General features: G+C 37.9%; 1 long non-coding RNA gene across 1 annotated transcript; it reads left to right on the forward strand.

Moving 5' to 3' along the window:
* Window positions 1-632: 632 nt before the first annotated feature.
* On the forward strand, window positions 633-9,245 carry LOC137168145 (uncharacterized). Its single transcript, XR_010924242.1, has 3 exons — window positions 633-1,687; window positions 2,154-6,881; window positions 7,195-9,245. It is a non-coding gene; the product is annotated as an uncharacterized lncRNA (long non-coding RNA).
* The last annotated feature ends 1,783 nt before the right edge of the window (window positions 9,246-11,028 follow it).

Here is an 11,028-nt window from a genome sequence, read left to right on the forward strand (position 1 = left end):
ATTAAAGGGGACCTATTATGCTTTTCCTTATATCCAGTCATATATATATATAGTGTTACAATGTCAGTTAATGTTCATATAAATGTGGCCAAAGTGTCAAATAATGAGGTAAATGTATGTAGAAGTGATCCCTGTGAGCAAAAAGCACCAGCTTCAGACTGCTCTGAACGCATCTGCTCCTCACACAGCGTGCGAGTTCACTGCTCCACTCCGCTAACATTATGGCATTTTTCCGTTGTTTTCGGGGTAGTCACACCGAGCCACGACTCGAGTCAAGCTGGCACACTGTGAGTGTTTTTCCATTACACAGCATGGCAAAGTAAAATAAGTTGATTACCTGTCGGAGGCGTGCTGGTCATCTGCAGCTCTTCATCAAACATCATCATCACTGTGGCTGTTTCTGCTTGTAGTATTTCTGCATTATTTCTAACTGATCCGCCGAACAAAGAGCTCCAAATATTTCCATATTTTGTTGTGTCAGTCAGTTTTTAGCACCGCTAACAAAGCTCTGCTAATTCTGTGAGGAACACTTTTCTTTTTTCTGTTAATTCTTCACAATAAAAGTTTCCCATTATTTAGTCACTTAAAAGATTTTAATATGAAGCAGTAAAGCAGGAAATGTTGGGCTCTGATACGGCTGCCCCTCGGCAGGCTTTGGAGGGCTGGCTAGTCAGAACAGAGTGGGCTCATTGGGAGGGGGGCCTTAAAGAGACAGGAGCTAAGACTGCCTTTTAATAGACAGAGGCTGAACTGAGGGGCTGCATTAAGGGCCAGTATAAGAAGGAGTTTTTTGAACTATAAATCATGCACAGCTACTCTAGTGGAGTCCTAGATTAAAATATAGAGCTGGAAATTAGTATTATAGGTCATTTCCAGCCCTTTAATGTTAGCTGTTAAACTGTGATCATATGTGATGTGAAAATGAATAATCTTCAATTAAGTTGTCAGGAGGCTACAGTACAGTTTGTATACATAACGCATAAGTGCAGCATATTATGATATTATTGTTTATTATGCTTTGACTCTACCTGTTGAACTATATTGGTGTCATGACAGTGTGAAAATAGACCTCTGTAAATGGAGTAGACACTCCCATCTCTGTAATTTCAAAGACTGATTAGAGATCTGTTTTCTCATGTGAATTGGTCATTAACATTGCAGATGTCCTGTGTTAGAAATGACTTTACAGACCTTCATCTGCAGATGCAATCTGTTCAAAGAGGGCTGGAGAGATTTTGAAGAGTTGCGTCACAGTTGCATACTGATGTTATTTGCTGCTATTTTGCTGCTTTGTTTCCTGACTGAGGTAGGTGGTGTGCACCATCATGGCTGAACCCATTAATCTTCTTGAGAGTGGTAAATGAATGCAGCCTTACTGGTCTTTACTGTTTGGTGTTCAAATAATTAGAAGAAGTCTACGCCTAAAGTTCATGAGGCTTATTAGAATCGTGATATCGAGTATGTAGGAACCGATGCACTTCAGCTTTCATGAACGTTGACACTTGGCATTTTGTCAGAGCGACAAGTTCCAATCTGTAGAGAATACAGGTGTTGGAGGAGAGCCGCTCCGGTGGCCGCCTCGCCCCGCCTCATCCCATTCAGCTGCTGCAAGAAGCCCAGTGAACTAAATGGGCTTCAGGCTTCAGTCACTCAGTTGATCTGTTGTTGAGAGTGAAAACCAGCAGAGGTGAGATGGGCTACAACGAGTGCAACCGAGTTCAAATCCAGAGCTTAGAATAGAGTTTCAGCATGAATTAATGCCACTGTGCTTGAGGGAATATAATATAAATGGTTTTCGTGAGGGCTGAAAAGGTCATTGCACAAAAAAGTGGGCCAGCTGTGTGATGTTGAAACAACCCAGAGTGGTAATTTCCTGAGAGACATTGTAGTTAAATGCAATGTGAGTGTTCAGATAGTAAACATAATTGTATTGGCAGATTTGAAATGACTCCTGTGTAACTCAGAAGGCTTAAAGGTCCCAGGAAATGAAACATGTCTTTTCTGTTGTGTTACCTTGTGGCCCTGGGTGTATTGTTCTGCTGCCCATCATTGCATGCCAAAATGTGTGAAAAAATGCATGTTTGACTTTTTTTGGGTTTTTTTTACATCTCAATTTTTGCTTTTCCCATGAAGTGCTTTTTCTTATTTTAAAGACTTATTCTGCAGTCAGGGACATGGACAACTGTGAAAACTCCTGCCGTCACAGAAGACGTATAGGTCTACTTTCATCCAAAAGTCACTAGCAAAATCAACAATTTTCAACGGAGGTGTGTTGAATCAGGTTGTAAAATCATTGTTTCCATTTAGATACGATGCACACGAGTAATACTTTTTTCCTCCTACTTTTAAACTCTAATATTCCGGTTGAGTGTCTTTCAACATAAAGTCCCTGTTGTGTGATGAAACAAATCAAACCAGATAGAAGAAATACTATCTCAAAGCCACAGATGGATGTTAAAAAAGGTTATTTTTTACAAAAAGGGAGCAAAATATCACACTGAACGACCAAAATAAACAATTATGCACGTTGACTCGCTAGTGTGATCATTTGTGTCATTGAATTTATTTTTGTGCTTTTTATCAGTTTGTATCAGTTTTACTTTTTAGAAATTCAGTTTTTTACTGTATTGTATAAAGCGTGAGCTGACTGAGCCTGCATGCTCTTTCTCCAGCTCCACTGGAGCAGTTAGGGATGTTAATACAAAGTGCTCAAGGGCACTTTGACAGTAGTCACCGAGGAAGTGGAGAGCCTATCTCACTCTGTTTTTTTTTTACCAGGCAATGTTGGGATTCAAATTTGTTTCCTTCTCTAGCCTGTAGCTTCCTGCCTCCTTATTTATTGTAGAATTTGCATTTGGGACATTCGGGGAATATGACAAACATTTTAAAGGTGTGAATAGAAGGTGAGAAACAAAAATACACTATTAGGACAGTCTAGGCTAAATAATAAAACCATTTATTATTATGCTTCAAGCCATATTGCACAACTTTTAAGACCATCTTATTTAAGGCTGTAGAAAAAACAATATAGAAGCTCTGATTTTCTAATATTTTATTCTTAAATTTGGCAAGAGGTGCATTTTTAAGGGTCCAGATCAGTATTTAAACTTTTGATCGAAGGGTAAAAAGACAAAATTAGGTTGAATATTGAATTTTATTGTCATATTTTACACCTTTTTGTTGGCAGGTCATGATTGTCAATCCTCCCATCCAGTCAGTCAGGTATACAGCACTTGAGTTGACATTAACAGTAAGCTGTGCCACTCAAGCTGTCATCTCAGTGAGCAGAATTAGTTGGTGGAGTCACCAGTCTGTGTCAACAATTGAGATTGCTCTGCTTTTTATTCTCCAATTTAATACACATTTTTTAATGGTGATGTATCAACGTCATGGCTTGCTTTTCACCTTTGCCACTGCATGTATATGGTGTTTAAGCTTCTATAAAATGAACACTACTCATTATAAAAAGCAAGATGTTACTTTCCATGTGCAATCTTGTGAATTTCACTCCCCAGTCAGTTTTTATTCCTTAAGCTCAAGCTGTCAAGCCAGACTTCACAACAAAATGTTAAAACAGATTCACTGAGGCAAGGTCATCATTTTAACACACATGCTTAAGCAGTTTATCTTGCACAGGGAAAAATAAACACTGCTGTACCTTATCACAAATCTGCTCGGGTATTTGTCTTAAAGCAAGTCCTGTTCACAGCCCAGACACCACTGCTCCCATATATCCACCAACTCAATATCCCTGCCTCTTATCATGGTGGGTGTTAGATTATGGTGCAAGAGATCAAGGGATGTAGGAAGTGACCGCAAAGCAAAAAGTGAGGAACAAATCAGAGAGTCTGTAAAAAGACAAGTGGAAACAGTCCTCAGCCTCAACTGGTTCAGACAGTTGAATAATGAGTGTGAATCTTTAAAATCTTCAATCAAAAAATATAATTCCTATGCTTTAAAAAATAGCCTTTATAGTTTTATTTGCTTGGAAACATCTGTCTAAGACACTGACACTTGTAGGGTAATCCCTCACGAGAAAGAACAGTTTTTAGAGAGTGGGTGGACATGCTCCCTGTTGCTAGAAATATGCTTTTTTTTGTTTTTAATGGCCTTACATTGTAATGTCATAAGTACTTTGACCATCTTGTCATGCAACATGCTGACATGATGATACATGAGAAGCTGCATATGAACCCCCTCTAGATCAGAGCCAAATGAAGTGATACATTTTCATTTAATTGCATTCTCATTTGCGATGAAAAGACTTTCATATCTATTGGGATTCACACATGCTTTTGATCGCTTAAGCTTTTCATAAGAAATCCTTCTGCTGTACAACTTTTAGGCTGTAACCATTAAAGAAAAATATATTATCTCTAACATTACTTTTACTACTTAGAAAGATAATTTATCTGAATGTTTTAGATATTTGAGGAAGTACTACAAAGACACATTAATATAGATTATTTCACTAATAGGTTTTCTCAGTTCAATTTGATATTAGATTCTTCATCATATTTTATTCATCATATTGATGATCGCATATATTCTATGTGGATGATGTTACCATGTCTGCTAGAGGAAAGGTTTAAATAAGTTTTATGTGATGTTTTAGATCAAATCTACAAAAGGAATTATTTGGCAGTTAAGTCAGAAAATGGTGAGGATATAGCTTGTTGAGGGAGATATCTAAAAATTTTGGGAGACATTAGGAGAGTTTGCAGCCAAGCAGTCATCTTGCCCTAGTAGAAGCTTTAAAAAATGTCAGCCATTTCCAGTATTACATCATGACTGTAAACAATAGAGGACAAAACAATTACGATGATATCCCTTGGTCTCTGTGTGTTTGTTTTGAAGCAATGAGACTGTGTTTATAGGTGCCCAGCAGGGCTTGAAATTAGCACCTGTCCACCCTCCAAATATAGTTAAAAATTAATCGAGGCAAGTAGTGTCATCAGGTTACAAGCCAATTTGGCAGGTGATGAATTTAATGGTGATACTCCTGCACAGACGCAGACAGAATGACAAGCATAAACTGCACAAAACAGATGTGGTAAAATAAGAATTGCAGAATATGTTGAAGAAGCAGTGTCCTTTCAATTATCATACACAACTGCTACTAGTACATATGAGACCCAGTGTGAATAAGTTTATGGCACAGTACAGGGCTCTAGCAATAAAAGTACATTTTGGGCACATCTTTGCACATCAGACTGGCGAGTCATTACACACAGAGTATAAATTTATACACTGGAAATCACTAGGGTTATAGGAAGCATTCAGGTTACATCCTAAGCCGAAAGATGTCAAGACTCAAGACAAAAACATACTTTATATTTTACAATATTCTGTTATGTAAATGCAGAATGCAGTAATGCAAATGACTCAAAATTACTCTAATTTACTTAAGAGTATCTGCAGTATTGGTATTGTAATGAATACCTCTCAACTTTTAACGTTAAAAAAGTTGCTACAATAGATGTACTGTAATAGAAAAAGGCAGAAGTTATAGTGTATATATATGTAGATAATGCAACCTGAGTAAATTGTGTAATTCCATCTTAGTATAAGACACATAATTATTTTCTTGATTCACACATAGTGGTCCATAGGACTGTGCATCAGCCGGATGGCTCTGCACAGCATGCTTACATCATGGTAGTGCATTAATATGGAAAAGTGATAAGACCACTCCATCAAAGCTATATACCGTTATCTGAAATTAATCAACACCCCTCGAGACATTCAGAATTGAGTATTCATTGTGGCAGCAGTATGAAAGTGTAAAAAAAATGTATTAGGTCTAAAATCGGTGCGACCCCATAAGGATAATACCAGTGTGACTGAGTTTTTTGCTCGTCTCAGAGGATATAAATGGCTTTCCATCCACTGAAGACATTTTTAGTTCTATTCAGTGCTGCGCCAGAGGCGTTAATCTGAGATGTATTTACCTAATATCTCCTGGTTCCTTCACGCTGTATTTGAAACATTTAGGAAAGTTATATTTTTCACAAGTTGGTTACAGTCTGCAAATATGAACATGATGTCAGTTTTGGTATTTTAATGTATGCAGGTGCACTGTGCTCAACTTGAGGATGAAAATGCATTTAATAGTTTCATGTGCAAGAACAAAAAGGATTGAATTAATGACAGTGTAACTCCTGGCATTTGCTTGCTGCAGTCAAATTTCACAAGATACAGAAGCTGGAAACATTGCAAGAGCTCCCGATATTCACCACATTCTGAACTGCAGTCCATCTACACCTTTTTAAAGACAGTTGCCAGGAGGCAAAATATGAAACTATTCTGTTCACTGAGCTGACAAAGGTGACAAATCTGACAGAGTCAAAGCTCCTTAGTGACTGACACAATGACCTGAACAAAGAATTAAAATGAGTTTTCTGTGGTTCTGTTTTGGAGACAGGTGACATTAATGAGAAGGATCTCGTCAATAACTGCACATCATATTAGCAGAAGTCCCAGCTCTCAGTGTCATTGTTGTTAATTAGTGCTGCCAGTATATTGCTTGGTTATTTCAGTCGTTGTTATTGAAGTCATGAATGCACTCTGGTGTATCTTGTTAAAATGCAGCACAGCGAATGATCTGTGACTCTTCTTAATGGTTTTAGATATTAGATATTATTGTAAGTCAGAGTAAGAACTTGTATTGTGACACCACTATTCCCTGTGCTAATTACTCCCAGTAATAACAGTTGAGGTTTAAAGTGTTAGAAATGTGATTTTGAAGTGTGTTGCACACAAGACAGTCCATGAAAGTTCCTGTGAGGTTTATGCATTCTGTTCATGTTTGTCTTGGTTTCCTCTTAGACCTGCAAGTCAGAGTTGGTGACTAATCCATCTTCTTGCTCGCAGATCTGAAGGTGAAGTATTTGTCTTTGTTAGCTCTGTCACAGACTGGCAATGTGTGAAGAGTGTTTCCATCCTTTTTGCCCACTGTGTACATAGTAGGTCGTGGATTCCTGTGATCCTGACTACAACAGTGAAGTTTGGCCTGTAATAGTTTTTAATCTGTTAATTTTTTACTTTATTTCACATTTGTTACAGCTTTTAAAACAATAAGATGTTACTGAATATCAATAGAAACTTTGTCTTTCTTTTCAGTATAACATTAGGCTGCTAAAATTAATTACTGCAAAATAATTAAAGTCTCCCTTTTTCTTCTTGTTCCCTCAGTTGGATGTTTGAGTTTCACTGTGCAGAATGATGTATGTGTAGACTTTGACACTGGAAGGCTGTTTTCACATTCATCTGCTGAAAGTGGAAAGTTTCTCTGTGACATCACAACTAGTTTGGAGCCAATTGTGGACCAGTATGCATCTTACACAAGTGTGATGTGGAAACTTGAAGCCTCCAGTGCACATTTCACACTGAGAATGGACTTTTCAGTAAATTAGGACACCTTGTGTCCAGCAAACTTTAGACATGAAATATATGCCATTTTAAGGATTTTAATGTGGTTGTTATACTTTTTTAGTGGAAAAAATGTATCAGACACAAATTATTGTTAAAAGCACAATTATTTTTATACATTTTAATACATGTCTGGAGGGGATCTCTAAATAAACACATCAAGGATGATATATTTTTACAAAGTCAAAGTTAAAACATTGAGAGATAATAGTACAGATCACTGAAACATTCTCAATAAGTATCGCTTCTGTTTATTTTTCACAACTTAAGTGGTAGAACAAGTATCCCTCATGATGTTACATGTTGTAGCAGGTGTTCTCTATAGAGAAAACACAGTGACTCTAATGACTCCTGACAATTTATCCACTGCTATTCATTTGCTTTACTAATAAGCATATGTCTGTTGTTTTCAAGTCTCATATTGGGTAAGATCTAGCAAGGGTAATGTTCTTTTCTACCCTAACAATGAATATTTATGTTTATAACACGCAGTGAATCAATACACATTAATATAACAATTAAATCTGATGTTACTGCTTTTTATTAATGCATTTTACTGCAACAAACAAACAGCAGGTAGAAACTAATTTTGACCTTGAAGTTAGACCTTCACCTTACCTGGCTAATTATCCATTTAATAGGGACCTTTTTCACTTTTTTTCCATTATTTCTCTTGTGCCTTATTTCAAATAAGCCCTTAGGTAGAGGAGAAGATAACTTAGCTGGAGACACGTAATGATCTGCAGGACCTACTTTCTGCTCTTGATAATACTGTGTTGATTGTAGCATTCAAGGCATGTTCGGAACAAATGGCGTGTTATATAAAATGATTGTGGATTGTGCTAGTTAAGGCAACAGTTTGAAATTTTAATGAATATGGGAAAACGATAGGGTCCTCTGAGCTCCTGTACATAAAGTAAAGTTGCAGATAAACGAACAGAAGTACAGTATAGCTTCTGAATATAACAATATGTACTGGGTTTTTTTATTTTGACATGTTGCACAAGAAGCCAGTGTTTGACTCGGTATTTTGTATTTGGTAGTACATCTGAATTTTTTCAAATAGCCCAGTGCAAAGTAATTACAGTAGATTTAACTGAACAGACAGATTAGTCACTGGAAAATATTTAAGTGCCTCCAGTCAAAGCAAGTCATTGGAACATTTGCAAACTTGCATTGTTATGCTGATGATACCCAGCTGTACATCAAAATTGCCCCAAGCATGTCTACAGACGTGTCACACCTCAGCACCTGTCTTCAGGAGATAAAGGCCTGCATGAGCACAAGCACAAATTTCCTCCAGTTAAACAGCAGCAAAACAGAAGCTTTCCTTATTGGCACTCTACACCTGATTCAGTCATCCTTCATACCTCATCTCACCTTTGACATCTTTGATCCACATCCTTGACCACCTTCCTCCTCAGTCACTAATCTGGTTGTTAGGTTTGACCCTCAGCTGGTGTTTGATTACCATATAAGACATCTATGCAAAACCTCTTTCTACCATCTCAAAAACAACTCTAAACTCCACCCCTCTCTAACCCTGTCAGATGCAGAGAAACTTGTCCATTCCTTTATCTTCTCTAGACTGGACTACTGCAATGTGCTCTTCACAGGGATCCCTGCCAGGAGCATCCAGAAGCTCCAGTACATTCAGAACAGCTCTGTCAGAATCCTGATGAGACTGTGAAAACACAAACATATAATACCAATTCTGTTTTCATTGCACTGGCTCCCTGTCTCTTTCAGGATTGACTACAAAGTCCTGTTACTCACATACAAATCCATCAATGGACATGCGCCTCCCTACCTACAGAAACTGATCATACCACAAACCTCCACGCGCACCCTCAGATCTGCCAGCAACTTGCTCCTCCGGGACCCCAGTACTAAGCTCCGCACCATGGGGGATCGAGCCTTCTGTTCTGCTGCACCACACTTGTGGAAGAGCCAGCACAGACCCTAGTTTCTTTTAAAAAAAAAAAAAAGCCCAAAGAACTTTCTGTTCAGGAAGGCTTTTTCATCTTAACTTGTATTACTCTTTTCTTTATGTTGTGTGTTATATGTTATTAATACTGTAGCAGTTTGAGTTTCACTATGAATGAAAATTGCCGTACAAATTAATAATTAAATTATTATTTTTTTTATTAAACTTGAGACTGATGGTTTGCTGTCCTGAGTGCAAGTGCAGCTACTATGGAGGAGTGTGATAAAGTATTAATATGCACACAGACTACATTTGTGCTCAGAATTGAGCAGAGTGCAGTGGTACTGTAGGAGTAGAGGTGGCAGCTGTTGAGGTGCTCATTTCTCACCTTCTGTGGATGATGCTGCATGAGTGGGTACAGTGAGAGACTTTCAGATTGCTTTTTTATTGATTCTTGCTGTAAAATTATATGACTTTCAACTATCTAATTTTATTATGGTATATACATTAAGGCTGCGATTTGGGAAGTTGTTATATGGTTTACACAAGATCTTCTGTTTGACCACCCAAAACACAATGATCTTAAAAACAAGTCTAAAACACTAAATGTGTAATGATGAAAGTGTGTTTGAACTTCTGCATGTTGCATTATGAGGCAACTTGTGTCTAGTACATTTCTAGAGAAAAGGTCATTGGTTCACTGAAAATGTTAGGAGTTGTCCTCTGGGGACAATGAATATCCTTTGCAAATTTCTTTGAAAACTGGTTGTTTGTTTTCAGGGAAAAAATGAATGAAACACTGCTTTTGGTTTTTCTTTCTCTTAAACTGTCTATCCCACTTCACAATAATGTGATCCTGGCATGCTCTCAGTGAAAATACCCCACTACAACTGAATACCTGACCCACTCGCTCAAGTAGTCTTTCCACACTAGAATGACCTGAAGAACAGGGAGGAAATTAAGAAGGCATAATTCAGGAGGACTGGGGAGAGATTGTCCCCCCATGAAAAACGAGAGCATCAATCATTTCAGGAAATGCCAAAAACAGCATATGATTACGTTACAGCAGCAGTAGAAATTAGGACTCTTGCCCACTGGGAGCAAAGGAGGAAGTAATGTGACGGTGTACTGGAACAAAAAAATCCACAGAATAGGTGGTCAGGGTGGATAGTTGGATCAACAAAAAATGTTAGTTTAACCCTTTCCTGTTTCCTACCAACAGTCAATGTTGAGTTTTTTCGACCTCGTACACGACTTGAACATGTTTCAGCTTGAGCGAAATATTTGCTCATATCCTGGGGTTTTATGAATCTGCTTCATAGATGTATAGATGAGGAAAAAGGACAGAGACTGGAGGGAAATAACAGAAAGAAGTGGAGTCTCTGGTGAGTTCTGAGTTCAGTCAGAGGCTGAGCTGAACACAAACACACGTAGATACTCCCACAGACCCCGTTGACGTTGCTATCTGAGTTGCTATTTTGGCTATTTGAGGCTAATTAACAAAAATACTCCAACAGTCAAACTCGTATAAATGATGCTTCACGTTCTGTCTGAAGACGCCATTAGGCTATACGTGTTGTTCTGGAGAGCACCCACCAGCTAAGTATTTTTTTGTTTAATTTTGAGGACTTTTTTTGAGTCTTCAAAGGGTTCACATTAAAAACTAGTCT

Source organism: Thunnus thynnus, chromosome 17 (assembly GCF_963924715.1).
Source record: "Thunnus thynnus chromosome 17, fThuThy2.1, whole genome shotgun sequence".
NCBI classification, from domain to species: Eukaryota; Metazoa; Chordata; class Actinopteri; order Scombriformes; family Scombridae; genus Thunnus; species Thunnus thynnus.